The sequence below is a fragment of the Ostrea edulis genome, chromosome 3 (assembly GCF_947568905.1).
Source record: "Ostrea edulis chromosome 3, xbOstEdul1.1, whole genome shotgun sequence".
Taxonomy (NCBI): Eukaryota; Metazoa; Mollusca; class Bivalvia; order Ostreida; family Ostreidae; genus Ostrea; species Ostrea edulis.
In genome coordinates this window covers 52969047-52987695 of record NC_079166.1, presented here as the reverse complement: position 1 = coordinate 52987695, position 18649 = coordinate 52969047, and the positions used below count along the sequence as shown (strand labels likewise).

At 36.3% G+C, this 18649-nt stretch overlaps 2 protein-coding genes and 1 long non-coding RNA gene across 11 annotated transcripts in view; all 3 read left to right on the top strand.

Annotated features, from left to right (window-relative positions):
• Positions 1-1551, top strand: part of LOC125673832 (uncharacterized) — a 167184-nt gene extending 165633 nt beyond the window's left edge. For 2 of the 4 annotated variants that reach the window (XM_056158122.1, XM_048910668.2), the window contains exon 13: positions 873-1551. The gene's annotated coding sequence lies outside the window, so the exon portion shown is untranslated. Of the gene's footprint in view, positions 1-796 lie in introns of all 4 variants that reach the window. The other 2 variants (XM_048910669.2, XM_048910667.2) reach the window with 1 other exon arrangement.
• Positions 1552-11181: 9630 nt separating this feature from the next.
• On the top strand, positions 11182-12962 carry LOC130052619 (uncharacterized). The gene is made up of 3 exons (XR_008800976.1): positions 11182-11272; positions 12401-12544; positions 12762-12962. It is a non-coding gene; the product is annotated as an uncharacterized LOC130052619 (long non-coding RNA).
• A 4127-nt stretch (positions 12963-17089) lies between these two features.
• LOC125673836 (uncharacterized) overlaps positions 17090-18649 on the top strand; it is a 22464-nt gene continuing 20904 nt past the window's right edge. For 5 of the 6 annotated variants that reach the window (XM_048910686.2, XM_048910679.2, XM_056158121.1 and 2 more), the window contains exon 1: positions 17090-17303. The gene's annotated coding sequence lies outside the window, so the exon portion shown is untranslated. Of the gene's footprint in view, positions 17304-17338; positions 17911-18649 lie in introns of those variants that run through there. The other variant, XM_048910685.2, reaches the window with a different exon arrangement.

Below are 18649 nucleotides of genomic sequence, written 5' to 3'. Positions count from 1 at the left end.
ATCTACCACATGCATATTTTTGATAATCTTTGAATCTCACCAAAACTGGAATAGACGGTGTGACGTCAAAATTATTGATTTTTGTGGTCTGGAATACAAAAGAGTTCCGCATCATGGCAGCCTCTATAGATAACGGGAATTTCAATTTTGAACGTTTTCATATTAGTACTGAAGCTTATCTAGGCCGAATATCAACAGAATACTATGACAAATCTTTATCATATAACTAATCCTATCATCTATCATGTAAAACAAATTTGGTTTGCCTTTCCCATTAATGAAATACCTTATAAAGAAAAAAATATAAAATATCTCATATTTTTTATAAGATATCTTATAAAGAATATAATATATCTCAAACTTTAGAAGATATATATAACTTTTACAAGATATCATAAAATTTATGAGATATCGTTAAAGAGGAATAAATATAAAAATTGTATGCCATGGGCTATTGGGTTGTTAGGTGATAACCTCACTTATGTATTGAAAAAGACGGTGTCTAAATAGTAGCATATATATATATATATATATATATATACTGACAGCGGCAGACAGTGTCTAGGTAATAACTTCAATAATTTGCTGACGATGGCAGACATTGTCTCAGAAATATTAGTAAGTGGTTCATTTATAAATGAATCATTAAAATCAATAACACAATTTTATCACTAGCTGGAATCTTTCTTGTCACCAAATTACTCAGTAATTTAAATCATCCTTACAGGAAAAACATTTCATTTGTAATACACATTGCAGGTACATAAATTTGACATTGTATTAATTCTTTTTTCAGGTCAACACCCACTGTAATGCATGGTAATTGATTTGAACAGAATGCTGGAAGATTTCATTATTTATCTTTTGTATAGGATATTAAACTTGGGAGACAGTGAGGACGGATTTGAAATTGAAATACCAGTTACAGTGTATCTCAAATAGTCACAAGAAAACTTATTGTGCAAGCATCGATTCCAACCACAGCTTCTTGGAAACCATCAAAACTATGTAAAGCAAACCATATAGAAACCTTATACAGCATTATTGCACGGGTCAGCAGTCAACTGCTGTACATCGTTATCAATTTATTTATTAGTTGAATAGCTTGTAATGACATAGTGCATACATTACAAATAATCTTTATGTTGTTACATATGCCATTCAATCATACATGTATGTTCAATCCTGCCTTTAAAATTTGTAGTTGTATCCTGGCTAAAATCTCATTTTAAAAACTCCAGGACTTGGATGGTATTATTAGTGCATGCATGTACATTGTTTCCATATACTGTATGTGTGATTCTTAGAGCAGCAAGGGATAGCCCCTCTTTATTCGTTTGGGGGGTATATTGGAATCACCGTGTCCGTCTATAGACATGATTTTGTCCGGGCATGTTCTAAGAAACTAGTGCATGGATATTTCTGAAAATATGTAGTCATTACCCACCATATGAAAATGTGCACCTGGTGTTATCATATTGATTGGACATTTTTTCTTCAAGTTACAGACTTTTTTCTAATTATGGACTTAGTCATTTTTTAAAACGAAAACGAAAATATCTTAAAAATTCTTGAAGAGATTTGATTTAAACATTGTAAATGCATTGTTCTAAGACTGAAGTTATGCATTTCTTATTTTAAATTAGAATATTTAAAGTAATAGAAAGTTATGCTAATTTTTATTTTGTTTAAGAATATTTTTGTTTGAGAATATTTCAAAAACAAATTAAAAGGTTTGAATCAGACCTTTTCAATACATCTTTTATTAAAGTAAAATAACATTTATGTACCTTACATTTTGATATATAGTGAATATATGAATATTTTCATTTGTCATGTATCCATTTTCTATGGTGGGGAGGGGGGTTCATAGTCTAGCAATTTTTAAACCATATGTACCAAATTAAGAGAAATGATAATCGAGAATTAAATTCTCTGAAAATCCTATTTATTGGTATATTGAGCATCACCGGAAATATTTTAATATTTGATTGATTCATTGATTTTTTTAAAGCAACATTTTCAATAGAAAAAAATAATATACTAGATGACCATTTGATTACACAACTTCTGGTTTGATCAGAGGAAGTCCGTTTTTATCCATAATATAGTGAGCCCCACTGGGGGTATTAGTCCCGAAAGGACAGTTCTAGTTTTAGTCGATGTAGTCTGCCTCATCTGGCTAATCCACCTTTGTTGGCGTTGTTAGGCATACAGATCCTGTGGCTGTCTGCTTTTGGTGGCAGATTCTCTTAATACTGCATCTTATATTGTTTTTGGTGTAAAAGGAAAGTTATATTATTTTATCAAACAACTGTGTAAACATTTTTATGACTGTCAGGGGAGACCATGAGATTGAGGGATGATCTCCGAATATAATAAATGACATTTTTACCCAATTTTTACTCTCTCTCTCTCTCTCTCTCTCTCTCTCTCTCTCTCTCATAAAAAGAAAATGAACATTATAATATATCTATATATATATATATATATGTGTGTACGCTTAAATATATGCATCTTCTTTTGTATCTACTTCTGTGCAAATGTATGTCGATTGAGTGAAATAAAAAATAAAAATGAAAAAAAAAAAATTAGTCAATTGTAGTTCTATATATTTTAATGCACCGGACCACTCCATCTTGTCCATGAGGATAAGGATTTTGGAAGAAGAAAAATTACCATCACACAAACACTCCAACATTAAGTACCTTTTTTCGTAGACAACGAGAAGATCACTGGATCAGGACCCTAGGCACTGCATTTCCATATGGATGCAATGATAATGTATATGATGTGAGAAATTTGACTAGTCCACAAGGAAATAACGTGAATGTGATGGGACTCTTTCCCAATACTCAAAGACGGAAACAGTCATGGACATCTTTATATAAAAGACCAAGTATAAATGATGTCACGTTTGATTCACTTTTACCTTATGTCAACAGACAATTATGTCCACATCATATTCACTGTTCGTTATCTTCACCTTGCATTCTGTTCCATTGAGAGTTTTACATACGTTATTTGAAGTCGCAGCTAGTCTATACTTGGAACACCTGAATATAGACTGAACTCTATGATTATGGATGTTGCAAATCACAGACTCTTTAAACCAGCACAGGTCATGGATGATATTCCTTCCAAATCGTACTGCCAGTCCTTAAGCTCAAATTTACAAACAAAGTAATAGATGCCGTCAACATAAGCAACATTCTTCGTCATAAAAGGGTTCAGTCGTGTATTCCAACTTATTTCAAGTTCAAGTCTACACCCTGTTTTTCCTACAACTATACTTCCACTATTGCATCCAAACTTTCTAATTATAAACAAACTTGGCAGTGCCTAGATATAGACCATCGTATACGTAATCCACCAACGTGTTCTTGTTCTTCATCTTCTTTCAATTATAGTCCAACTGAACATGTCATTACTGGTGATGTTGATATAGTTGAAAATGAGGACCGCAAATCACTTATTCTAAAAGGTCCTAAATACAGAGAACCTCTGTCTTTCAATTGGCGATAGAACTTCATCTCAATTATGAATTCTGTCGAAAATTATGCCAGACGATGGGCTAAATATGAAAAGAACTTGATACATTGTCAGAATGGGTTAAAAGCATACGAGGAATATTAAAATCCCACATTAGACATTAAAACGAAAGTACGTACCATCTATTCTTCTGTGTTTAGTAAACCAAAAGTGATAAAAGAATTAGATAGGTTACATGAGGAATATGTTTTGGTTCCAGCTGACAAAGCTTGTAACAATATTGTCTTTGTTTGTAAGGCTCATTATTACAACTGTATATTAACGAACTTGGCATTAATTCCACTTTTGGTAATCGTACTTATATTCCAACTGCCCTTTCAAAAGATAAAATTCTTCAAAAACATGTTTCCGTTTTAGACACATTTAATATCCCAGTCAATGAGTCGAATGAATATGAGTTACCGTACCTATACTGGATTCCTAAACTACATAAAAACACTTACAAAGAAAGATACATTGCTGGATCCAGTAAGTGCTCTACCAAGTCCCTATCTTTGCTCCTCACGAAAATATTAACAGCTGTGAAGGAGAAACTTCAAACGCACTGTGCGACTGCATATGCCAGAAGTGGTGTTAACCAAATGTGGATTCTAAAAAATTCTAAAGATATATCCTGATCAGGTAAACGGAGTTACATGTATCCGTAGTCAAAATCAGTGTGCCAAGAACGGCCTAACAATCGGTATGAAACACGTCAGAAAGCATTTGAACCAATGATAGGTTATATTAACAAACTAGATCGTTATAACGACCATATAATTTGCGAAATGCTGACTTTAAATGAGACTGTTGAAACCCCAGCACCATCAACTTGTTTGTCAGTAGCCTGCCTCGATTTAAAAACTGACCATACGCAGAACAAGCTCTTGCGTATCTGAATCAGTTGAGAGATAAAAACACCATATGCAGGTGATATATCATTACTACAGTAACTTGATCCGAAGAGTCGGATCCCGTCGAGTTGACAGGCGCGGATCATCAGATCACACGAGACGCGAAGCGTCGAGTTTGATCTGATGATCCGCGCCTGTCAACGAGACGTGATCCAACTCGTCGGATCAAGTTACTGTAGTAATGATAAATTTATTATATACCCCCTTCTGCATTTTAAATCCACATTTATAAGATAATAAATGTAATCCAAATTATCAAAAACACAGACATACCATGAAATTATGTTTTGCGTAACCAATTTTGTTTTGTGACGCAGTCAATATTTTCCACAAATAACGTTGCGTTGATGCATTGTGACGTCATCAGTTTCAAAGGATACTGATACGGAATCAGAAAACCACAGTGGTGATCCGGAAAACCGGATCACACGCTGTGAAATCCACAGTATCAACGAACGATACATTGATGGGTATATAATAAAATGGAATATTGCTACATAAATATGGGAAGTTGACGATGGAGAAGCTGAAATCATCCCGTTTGTCATAAAGTTAAGTTGTTAGTCATTCATATGTCGATTCGATATATCCCCGTGAACGCGAAATAAAAGACACCACAGAGTCGTCCACTTCTGCTTCATACTTGGATATTTTATTGAAAGTAGATACTAACGGCAAACTAACAACAGTGTATTTTGGTGGCAGCGGTGGGATATTTATTGCAAGTGATATGGCAGAAAATTTAGATACCCCAACTGTGCTATTAGGAATAAGACGTAATAGGTCAGATGTCAAATTGTAACGTGCTAATGTCCAAGAATAAGGCAGATGTTATATCTACAGTTTATTTACAAATATACACATATTTACACACAACATTTATGTTGAACAACTTCAAATAGTTGAAGTTCAATATACACATCAGTCCATCTGCTTACGGAGCAGAACTGACATCCATCTGTATTAAACTCCAATACAGAACTGACTCAAACTTGGGCATGCCCCTCAAACCTCAAGGTTCCCAGCTAAAATCATAAAACACCGATAATGGCTAACCTTAATCAGGAATATAAACAATGAACCCTTATATTCCCATGAGAACATCGGCGACCACTAGTGTAGGACGCTGACAGACATATCCCGTTACCCATTGTGATAACAGTATAGAGCAATAAATGCTGAGCATGCATACAAGATAAACAAATAAACAGAATTAGTGAAACTCCAAAATTATGACATTGCTCCCTCCTTTAAAGACATGTGCCCACACATGTTATTTACAAATTAAAATTGACAGTTTTCTCAATGTACATTCTCAGTTAATTACACTGTCACTTTATAAATCCAATCGTTCCACAGGACGGCGGATTCGTTTACCGCGACCGTATTCTGCATCAATCCCTGCTTCGCAATCGTCATTATAACTCGCATTGTCAATAGAACGTACCTCGTCATCATCACCACGCGTCACTTTCGCCATAAAATGGTTTTAATCGGTTGTAATGCACAACACGCGGTCTGGAATTTGGTGTCTTTTGGATTCGGTACACAAGATCACTAATTGACGTAACTACGCGATAAGGTCCGTCCCAATTAGATTGTAATTTTGGGCTCACGCCGATTTTGCGTTTAGGATCAAATAGCCACACGAGGTCACTACTTTTATATGGGTTAAATTTCACAGAATAATCGTATCCGGATTTCTGTTTATCACTTGCACTTTTAATATGTTGTCTAGCCGATTCATGCACTTTGCACATTTTGTCCTTCAAGTCTGCAACATATTCAGGCACATTGTTTGTTTCTTCTTTAGGAATACTTCCGTACATTAAATCCACAGGTAAACGTACTTCCCGACCTAACATCATCAAATTCGGGGAATATGACGTTGATTCCTGGTCAGCACTCCTATATGCCATCATTGTCATCGGGAGAATTTCGTCCCAGTCTCTTTGATCTTTAGACACTAATGTTGCAAGCATATTTCCAACCGTTTTATTGAAACGCTCAATCATTCCGTCAGATTGGGGGTGTAAAGCTGTAGTTCGAGTCTTCTCCATTCCTAGTAGTTTTGACATCGAGATGAATAGTCCAGATTCAAAATTTCTTCCCTGGTCGGAATGAATAAGTAAAGGGACCCCAAAACGACAAATGAACTCATCAACGAGCTTCCTGGCTACAGTCTCAGCCTCTTGATCTGGGATCGCGTATGCCTCAGTCCATTTAGTAAAATAATCTCCCACAACAAGAATGTATTTGTTTCCGCGTTCTGTTACAGGTAAGGGACCCATGATATCCAGGGCTACCCTCTCCATTGGAGCTCCCACATTGTAGATCTTCATAGGGGCCTTGTAGGATTTAGACGGACTTTTCCTTGCCGAACACTGTTCACATTTACGACACCAGTCCTTTACACTAGATCCAACACCCGGCCAATAAAATCGTTCTCGTATCCGAGACAAAGTTTTGTTGACTCCAAGATGACCAGCTGTAACGGCATCATGAAGCGATCTTAATATATCTGCACGATATATTTCTGGCACAATCACTTGCCACGAAATTCGCTTCCCTGTATCATCTTCCCATCTCCGATGCAGGACACCATTCTTGAATTCCAGTCTTTGCCACTGAGACCACAAAGTTTTCACTGGCACACTTTCCAAACAGATTTCCTCCCATTTAGGCTTGGTATGGCTTTGCTGCAATTTTGAGAAAATAACACCTATTGCCATATCGTCTCTTTGGGCTTTGGCCATTTGAGATTGTGATATTCCATTTATCCAGGAAGGTTGAGTCTTTTTACGGACAACATTGCATTTTCCTTCTTGACGAAAAGTTTGTTCAGTTCGCTCACAATATGAGCAGTCTTGGCAGGGTCGGCGAGACATCGAGTCAGCATTAATATGTTTTGCTCCAGCTCGATGTTCTATTTCAAAGTCATAAGTGCCAAGAACTTCCAGCCATCGAGCTAACTGTCCTTCAATATTTTTGAAATTCATAAGCCACCGAAGTGACCCATGGTCTGTGTGTAGGCGAAACTTCCTGCCATACAAGTAGCAGTGGAAGTGTTTTATGGACTCTACAATTGAGAGTAATTCCTTGCGGGTTACACAGTAGTTTGTCTCGGATTTCCCTAATGCATGACTAAAATAGCCTATTACTTTCTCCTTACCATCTTGAATTTGAGAAAGCACAGATCCAATGGCTTTGTTGCTAGCGTCTGTATCTAGGATGAATTCTGAGCCTTGAGGATCCGGGTATGCCAGTACCGGACTGTGCATTAGTTTAGATTTTAGCTGCTGGAAAGCCGTGTTGCACTCATCCGTCCACAAAAATGGTTTATTTTCTGTCATGGAATTTAATGGACGAGCAACTTTTGCAAAGTTCAAAATAAACTTGCGATAATAAGAGCATAATCCAAGAAAACTACGAAGCTGCTTAATGTTGACGGGCACAGGCCAATATTTTATGGCATCAATTTTTGATTGATCCACTTGAATTCCGTCCGGGGTTACAATATGCCCCAAGTATGTCACTCGCTTTTGAAATAAGAAACATTTCTTTGGACTTAATTTCAGTCCCGCAGTACGTAGTCGCAAAAGCACTTCCTCTAAACGATTTAACGTTGTCTCAAAGTCTTGACCGAAAACAATCACGTCATCAAGATAAACCAAACAGGTTTTCCAAGATAATCCCGATAAGACTTTACTCATTAACCTTTCAAAGGTGTAGGTCTTAAGTACTGAATCGGTATCCAAAAACTTTTCCTTGAAGCAACATCTCACTTCCAGCAGGAACAACACTGGTATCTTCCAGGACAACCCTACAACATCGCATGTAGTTGCACGAGAATGTTGAACATTTTAATCAAGTCCAAAGGGCATGACCTTGAACTGGTACAGTCCATTTTCGGTCACAAAGGCAGTTTTCTCACGATCCTGATCTTCCACTTCAACTTGCCAATAGCCGCTTTGTAAATCAAGGGTGCAAAACCACTGAGAACCAACTAGAGCGTCCAGTTTGTCGTCAACTCTGGGAACCGGAAATGAATCCTTCTTAGTAACATAATTCAACTTTCTATAGTCTACACAAAACCGAAGGGAACCATCCTTCTTCCTCACCAATACAATTGATGAAGCCCAAGGACTGTTTGATTTTTCAATCACGTCCTGAGATAACATCATTTCGATCTGTAATGACACCTCAGATCTCTTAGCAAATGGCATTCGACGGGGTTGTTGTTTGATGGGTGTAGCGCCCTGAGTGTCAATCTTGTGTTTGATTACTCCTGTGCGACCAAGTGTTAGTTTGTCGGGTGCAAACACATCTTTGTTGTTGATCAAAAACTGTTTTAGGATTTCCGATTGTTTTCCATCCAAATTTACACATGATTCAGATAGTAAAGTCGAAAGGTAATCCGGAATTTTGCCATCTGGATAAGAACAAGTTTCCTCACTTCGGTCTATTGTTACAGCTTCGCAGTGACCAACTACTGTTCTCGGATAAAGTTTGATTGATTTGTCTGACACATTGAGCACACGTATAGGAACTTTTTCCTTCGACAAATCTACTACAGCTTTCCCTACAATCAATTTGTACTTTTCAGTGAATTTCTCCGTAGGAATAACAAGGCCGGTCTTAGGTACTGAATCGGTATCCAAAAACTTTTTCTTGAAGCAACATCTCACTTCCAGCAGGAACAACACTGGTATCTTCCAGGACAACCCTACAACATCGCATGTAGTTGCACGAGAATGTTGAACATTTTACAATATGCCCATTCAATTTAAACTGACTATTTCCTACATCAAGAACAAATTTATGTGCCTTCAAGAAATCAAATCCGAGCAATCCCTCGATGTCCTCATCAATGTCAACAATCCAGAATTCGTGCTGTACAGAAATGCCTGCGAGAGTCACGTTCATTGTCGCGATCCCTTTTGCATGAATACATTTGCCATCAGCCATCTTCATATTTATTTTAGAAGATTGTAATTCGGGGAGTGGATTCATTTTCCTGTAGACACTGGTATTAATGATAGAGACATTGGCACCTGTATCTACAAGAAATCGTACAGATTCGGCATCATGTATACATCCATCCACATACATACCAGACCCGTCCTTCGATATTCGAGAAGATCGTGGGGTAAAGTTTGAATTTCCCTTACCAGAACTTGATGATTTTTTGGCTTTCGGGCAGTTCCTTCTAAAATGATTCCCACCACAGTTCCAACAACGGATTTCTTTTGTTGATGGTTTTGAATTAGAAGCACATGTATCTTTCGATTTTTTCATTGTTGCTATTTCCTTGCGCATTTCAACGAGTTCTTTTGAAATTTCTCCCATACATGCTTTAATGTCATCAGTACTGAATGATTTTTCGTTTGCATAGTCACTGACAGTTACATTCCGCACCACTGTAGTAGCTCGTTTTTCTCGCTGTTTTTCTGCCATATTAAATGCATCCAGTTCCACGGACAGTTTTGTAGCATCATCAATTGTTTTTGGATGCGCTTGCTGAATCCTCAGTCTCATGTCGGAGTCAGTAAGGGCGTCTATGAAATGATCCCGACACAATGTTTCCAGTAGATCTCGCGGAGCATTAGAGTAAGCTTTTCTGCTCAATCGTTTTATATATTGAGCTAACTCCGGAAGTGATTGGTCTCTTTTCCGGACAAGGTTTTTTAGCTGAACTCGGAACAGTTCAGTTCTGTTCTCGGATCCAAAACGGCGACTTAGTGCAGTTGACAATTCAACATAGGAACGTCGTTTTCCTGGCTCCAGATCAGCTAGCACTCCTTGTGCAGCACCCCTTAACGAGGACGCTAAGAACATGGACTTCCTTATGCCGTCCCATCCATTTAAGACTAAGACTGTTGGTATAGTATATAAGACAGGGAGTGGTGGTGATAATATGTAGAATGACTATTGATTAACTACTGTTTAATAATAATAATACATATTAAGACATGTATAAATATTAACGATTACGGTCAGTCTTACTTTACAAACTCAGCTCACGTGAAAAAGGCATGCAGAAACATCAGCCACTACACCGCCCTCCTATATGTGTACCATAGTCGGCTGGTTACCATGGAGAGGAGATTCGTAGCGACAATGGACACCGCCCTAATTTGTAAACACGAATTTCAACCGTTCATTCACTATGGAGGGTAATCGTGTTCAAAAATCCAAACTTGTAACTTTGTAAATCCGAGCTTGCAATCATGTTACTTTCATAGTGTAGACATGTAAGTAGGTAATTTCCACACCTAAACTTGTAGTTTCGAACATACAACTGTGTTGACTGCGAGTTTTAACTATGAGTTTGTGTATTTTTGATCCTGTTAACTTTGCTACTCAGGCATGCATACTTCAGAATGTACCCTTGAATTTTGCCCCTTTTAATATCACACTTGAACATTTCGTATGCTGAAAGAAAAAATGATGTTACACTGAATGTCTTGTTAATAAATCTGTCATCTCTCTACATGTGCTCTGAATAAACCACACACACATTTGACAAGTCTACAAATGTAAAGTCTACATGTTTGTCGAATTTTGACAAGACCATATATGGGAAATAGGCGGAAACTTCCGAACATTTTCGAGAATTAAGATTGGCAAGCGCATTGTCGACCTCGATTCAGTGGACGATACGAGGAGTTCCGAGTAGAGGAAAAAAGCGCGGAATCTCAGTATCCAAAATGGCATTATCAAGAGCTACGGATCTCCTAAAGAAGGCTGTAGGTGAACTTGAGAGAGTAAATCCAGACGTCGACACTCCTGGCCCTGCTCGGGAACAGCAGAACAAAGGAGAAAAAGTAAGTACGGCGTTGTTTAAAGAGGTCCAGTCAAAAGACTATTTCTACCTACGTAGGTATAAATAGCTACCTACCTGCCTACAGTAATATTTAACCCAACTTAAAGTAGCTATCATGTTTAGGGCCTATCATGTGCGCTTAATTGTACTGCATAATATGGGGTTCTATTCTATGTGTATGTATATTTTCTTTTAAATTTCACATTATTTCTCATCTGAGGATGATGTGTAAAAAGAATGATCCCATTAAAAGGTTTCCATTAATTAGTGTTGTAAAATCGGACCAAAGTTATTATCGATTATTGAATTGAATCGGCAGCATACAATCGATTGTAAAATCGAAATAGTCGAAGTTTCTTAAAATGTTAGATCAAATTACACTGTGTAATATTCATTGTGAAAGTAAAAATATTTCCATGATTGGCAACAAACGGTACGAATACAGGTTTGACCATAGAACAATCGACTATTTCAGCTAGTACATTATATAAGCACTTTAAACCAGCCAGATCATCTGTAAAAAATTGTTTCTTTGCCCTGTCCCAACCGGCTGGCTAAAAGTGGCCCGACTGGAAAGGTTTTTTTTCATCCTGTAAACAAGTATTTCAATTTCATTAAAACCATTAATTTTTATAGATTTTAAATATTCAACATTATTCTTGAAATTTTTTAGGTAAAAAAAAAATACCCTCCTACCTCCTGACTCATTTTTTAAAAAAGATTCTGAGTCAGGAGAGGATAAACATACATTATTTTAAAGATGGCCCAAGCTCAAAAGTCAACTCTTCAACAGACATAAGGTTGACCAAGATAAGTCATGTACGTTTCTACTAGCATGACTAGTATTCATATTTTTTGCAGTTTCTGCATAGAATGCAATTTTTAAAAAAATAGTTTAAAATACAATATGGTCAAAACAAGGTTATATGAGACAATATAATTTGGGCCAGAAGTTTGGAAGCCCTGTAGGAATCATTGTCCATATGTCTCTGTCAACACTTTTAATGAGCAGTTTTTAATGAAACATTTAAAAAAAATTGTATGATGCAGGTTCTGCACAATCTCTTCACTTAGCTATGCATTGAAAATTGCCTGAAACAAAATTAAAGAAGAATTTTTTTGGACACAGAATGTTGCAGCCACAATACGAACTATGTTTGCACCATACAATACCAACTTGACTACATACAGAAGGCCTCAGACAAAATTCCAAAGACATACTTTTAAGACCACTTGGACTCACAAATTTTGTTGCCTTGGAGGTCCTAATGAGGTAAATTTATAAATTTTGAGCAAAATCAAACTGAACTTACATAACAGTCAGTATTTGATTTTTTTTTAACCTAATGACACATACTATACATTTATAAAATAAAAAAATATTTTCCTATCCCCACTTGCTCATTGTATGAAATAATGAAAAACACCATGCTTTAAATGGTATTATAAAATAACTTTTTCCTTTTATATAATTGTATTGCTCCTGTCAGGATGAGGTACCAGACAAACCAATGAAAAGAATACTGATTGAAGCAGGTCTGGGGGAGAAGAAACTTGCTCTAGTAAAGAACAAGGATACAGAGTATTTAAGAGATGCTTTGTTGGAGCATTATCCAAAATTAAAGGATGGTGGGGGATACGAGTTGATGCGTTCCTCATCCAGAACTCTTTTGGAGACCATATCATATCAATTCCAAGTTGTGGGTACACTACCCACTATCTGTCAGATGAAAGTGGACTTGGCTCTGCAATTTGCTATATTAGGCCATTACAGGCACAGTTGTCTTTGGATGCAGTAGAAAGAAGTGAGGTATGCTAATTAGGTATCTTTTTAATTCTAATGCACTCATTAAATTTTTATTCAAGATCATTTTTCAAGTATGAAAAATATAATATCACAGTTCAGTTAGGAAAAAATAAGGAAACAAGAATTAAAACTATTTTAACTTTAAGAACCTAAATGTTTAAAAAAGTAACACAGGGTTTTTACTGTTAGTATTGAAATTATCTTTTTAACTCTACTTATGTTAACAATTTATATCCATCAGAATTTTGTCTAAAAGAAGTATGTAAAGTTTGTGGAGAGAAGATTCCAATCGTCTCACTGAGAGATCATTTGTTCGAGTGTAAAGAGCAATGTGAACATGTGAGTACATGTACCAGTAGTAATTTTTTGCTTGGGATAAAGTTTGAAAATGGCCTGTCTAATATTTTCACTTCATTTGCAGTAAAAATATTTTAACGTATCTTCATGTTTTTTTAAAATAACTTTTTGATGCCAGAATTTCCACTTCGTCAAATCAGTGATTCATTATATGAGTATACACATCACCCTTTGCCCAATATTATCTCTGAAACTTATTTATATTATCAGCTGATTTATATGATTGTTATAAGAATTTTATGACCTGCCTATAAAGCTGAAAGAAAAGGGACTTTCATTTTATGAGTTTGAAATCTCCAATTAGGATTAAATATTTATACAATTACTTCAGAAAATAATAAATACATGTACTAATTTCAGGATCAAATGGAGGACATGCCAGTTATAACCAAAAGACAGAAACGATTAGAACCTATACATGATTCTGCATGTGTAAGTTTAATTCTTAATCATTTATTATTAGCTACATGGACATGTAGTTTCCAGATATGGATTGATATATGGTCTGACAGTGTCAAAATGTCCTAGCAAGGCATACCCTGACATACATAATAGACATGATAGGAGGGTAGTGTGTTACTTTAAATGGTACACAAAAACTATGGGATATACTGTCAAACTTCATATGACCAACTTAATTGATTCAACATTTCTAGGAGGTAGGGTGAAAATAATATACCATTTACTGCAAATTCATTGTCTCAATATCACACACTCCAATAAGTATCCTGGTATACAGTTTATTTGCATATGGCTTGAATTATCTTGTATAAGATCACAGTTCTTATTAGTCCCCTACCAGTAAACCAAAAGACCATAGGTTTTCTCCTCGTCTGTCAAGTCCTTCTCTCCCTCTGTCAGTCTGTCCCACTTTGTTTTCCACACTTTTTCTCTTGTCGATATTGAGCTGATTTTTAATATGCAGGTGTACCTTAATGAGTTACAGATCAAATTTGCATTTTGTTCGGCGTGGATGATTTTTGACAGAATTATGGCCTTTTTAATTTTTGAGGGGAAGCAGACACTTACCAATAGGGGACTTATACTCTCAGAATGCTTGTTGTCCCCCGCCTTTCGCGAAAGCGGGGGGCTATAGAATCCAGGGTTTCGTCATTCCATCATTCTGTCATTCCGTAATTCCGTCATTCCTAACTTTAGTTTCCCTGATTCGATTTAAAGGAAACTTATATAGATGAGAGGGATATGGAAGGGGAAGGATCCTAACCATTTTGAAGTCCGAAGATCAAAGGTCAAGGTCACCGTTACTAAAAATAGAATTTTGTACATCAAACCTTTTGCCAAGTGGGAAATTTTTATTTTCCATCCCATTTTGATGGGATTTATTTTGTTTGTTATTTTTTTCTATTTCCAGTTATACTCACCGATAAGATAATTACAAAACATTGCTTCTCTATGTTATGCTCCTTGGCGGGGGACCTTGAGCGCTGCTCGATTTTTAATAAATGTTAGATTGAAATTGAAGAAAAAATCACTTTCATTGGATGATGTCCAACATTGTAGAAATCTTACTAAGTTGCGTTCACCTGCACGACATCTTGAAGCAATTGCTTAGTGAGTTTGTATCGTTTAGTTATTGAATCATAAAACAAAAAAATATTGCTGGAGTTGAGTGGGGGGTTGGTCAAATTGATGATTTAGCATTCCTTGAAGTACACTATTTACCTGGCCCTTAGGACTCAATGAATATTGCGCTCCTCTGCAGGTAGCTAAATTATTTTATTATATTGTCTAGTTATGGTCCCTATATAATCTAAACAAACGCAAAGGCTTCATAACACTACTTATTCACTGGAGGGTCAGTGCGCGTGCAGCGGCGATTGTGACATCTAAAAGGACACCTCAAACGTTTAAAAACTGGTTGCAACAGCCAGAGCCAGCTCAGCTGTGTATCTGAGCAGAAAAATGTCAGGCAAGCCTGTTGCCCAATTATTTTCAATACAATTCTATGTCTTACACTCAACAAAAGGAAAACACAGAAGGTATAACTTGTAATCTGAACATTTTCCATCTTTCTACGACAGAAGTTTGTCAATGAAAAACCGTCGTCATTCAGCCTTTAATGTCTTATACATGTAAATTCAAATCAGGACTATATAAGAAAACAATTATGGACTTTTTCAGTGATGAATGGTTTGTTATTCACCAGAAAAATATCAATATTGACTTAGCTTCTCCTCTATCAATATTAATATATTTCTGATGATAAAGGTGCTCTGACATTATACACTCTTCTCTGAACTGGCTTCAATAAAAGACGTCTAAACAAGACACCCTCAAAGTCTACTCGCCGCATAGACTCTTTTATCCTATTTTGTTGAATAATATATCCTAGGCTTGCGAGATGACCTTTGACACTCCTGTATCCTATATTTGGAAGTCATGAATTATTTTTTTCACATTTTTGTCAATCTCTTCATCATTGATTAACGAATATCTACAGGAAATCGAAATATTCATTTCCTCAAGTCTTCTTACAACTGTTGATTTGCTCACTCCTAGTATAGATGCCATCTGGGTCAAAGTAAAATGTGAATCTACGTAGTATTCCAACATGTCTCCAGGTATTTTTATTTTTGGTCTCCCCTTCATACCATTTAACACATTACATGGTGCATATCCATATTGGAGAGAACAATCATTCACAGCACTATCTTTTTCCAAAATGTTCATGGCTTCAAAAAGAGAGTCTATCACAGAACTTAGACCAAATTGTTCAGGACAGTTTTGGAATATCATTAGCATAGAAGAAATCTTGAACTGAATGTCTTCATTACTTATCCCACTTTCATTTTCACATAATAATATTATGTCTTTCAATTTCTGAATACATACTGCTTGCAGTTCTTCATTCATAGCAAATGGATAGGGTTCCCTCTCCGAAACATTTAAGAGCTGTTTCACTTCCTACTATTAAAGGAAATTTTTTTAATTAATAATTGGATATTGTGAAATCACTAATTTTTGTGGAGGGTTGGGGTTAATTTTTGTTGTATGCCGAGACACAAGAGTTCCAGTCCTCCACAAATTGTAAATTTTTAAAATATATTTATAATAATTTTACACTTCTTCATCGATTCCATGAAATCAAAACAAAAGGAACCAATGTTATTCCTCAAACGAAGGAAAATGTAATTTTACAATAGAAAGAAATCAGCATTGGCTTGGTACTAAAATAAAGAAAACATTGGAAATCTTCAGGGCACTGAAACTATTAGACAACTCTTTTAGTGCATACCACTTGTTAGCAGGTTGGGATATAATTAGGCCCGTAGGAAGCAATTTCAGTTTGGGTGGGCACTACCAAGCAAAAATTCCTTGACAAGCAAAAAAAAAATTCTCGACAATGTTCGGAAGTTTCCGCCTATTTCCCATATATGGTCTTGTCAAAATTCGACAAACATGTAGACTTTACATTTGTAGACTTGTCAAATGTGTGTGTGGTTTATTCAGAGCACATGTAGAGAGATGACAGATTTATTAACAAGACATTCAGTGTAACATCATTTTTACTTTCAGCATAAGAAATGTTCAAGTGTGATATTAAAAGGGACAAAATTCAAGGGTACAATCTGAAGTATGCATGCCTGAGTAGCAAAGTTAACAGGATGATAAATACACAAACTCATAGTTAAAACTCGCAGTCAACACAGTTGTATGTTCGAAACTACAAGTTTAGGTGTGGAAATTACCTACTTACATGTCTAGACTATGAAAGTAATATGATTGCAAGCTCGGATTTACAAAGTTACAAGTTTGGATTTTTGAACACGATTACCCTCACAGTCCAAACGGCACTTGTAACTCGTGTGTGGCTGCTGTACTGTCGATTTTCGCAGTACTTCTAAACGTGAGTACAATTATAACATATCTGTTAAAGAGACACTACAGCTCATTTTGCGCAAAAATCATGAAATGACAATTTTCCCAGCGCTTTCTCAATTTTTGTTGCATTGTTGAAAGTATGAACTTTACGAAAATAACACTTATCTAAAGTTAAAAATTATCGTTTTAACGTAAAAATGAATACTTTTTGATGGCCTATACAAAAAATATCGAGTCTCCTCCTTTTAGTCTTCAGACGCATGCGCATAGACAGTAAACAGTGCAGCATGTCGTCCAGTGAGAGAAAGTGTAGTTGATAGATCTAGCATTTTGACAGATTCTGTGAGAAAAGAGGTAAAAATAGAATGAGATAAAACTCATATGTGAAATAAAATTTACCTAGGGATCAGTATGACCGTTGGAAATCAGAGAGCTCGGAGAAACGCATGTAACTCAGTGGCGGATCTAGGATTTCCGAAGAGGGGTGTGAAAGTCAAAGATTAGCCAAAGTAATCGGCCATTCGGGTGCAAAATTTTGATTTTCATTCACAATCTGTGGCGTAAAAAGGGAGGGGGATACTGACCCCCTAAATCTGCCATTGAGACTAGCTGCGAAGACACTACGTTTAAAAGTAAGTACGTGCTATTTTTATCTGAACACGACACGTGTTAGTTGTAAAAACATCGGTCAATGGGAACATGGAAGGGTTTCTGTTGAAATAATTATTTATAATTAGTTATTATAAGGAGCAGGGAATAATCTTATGTACTTGAAAGGTGAGTGTGGACCCCCTTGAAGGGGAATTTAGATAATTTCCTACACAACACCTTTGCTGTCATTCAAAACCACGTGATGTAAATAAGCATTCAAAAGTCCGAGTCAACATGAAGAAACCTTTGAATTCCGGACGATCTTCAACGCGCAGTTGAGAGTAAATTGATGCATCCCAAATGTTCAAAATTGTCAGTATCGATGTGAATTTTATCATTTTATCAATATATGGTTTAAAAAACACTTCATTAAAATGTGGAAAATGAGCTGTAGTGTCTCTTTAAGTTGTACTCCATAGGAATAATTTAAGGGGGGTCTTTATTATAAAAATGAACTTGGGCCATCACAAATGACTTTATTGCAGGACCGTAAATTAACCTTCAATTTGGAGGAGGCAGGAAATTAGGCGGGGGTCTGGGGGCCGCCCAGGCCCCCACACGCTGAGCACATTTTGTGCACACTGAACACGTTTCGTGCAAAATCCTTGATTCTAGGGCCTTCTAAGATGTTACTTGACTAACTCATTCTAAAAGAAAGATTTGGAATGCTTTTTAAGGGAGGTATCATGTTCTTAGTTATTGGAAACAACATAAATTCTA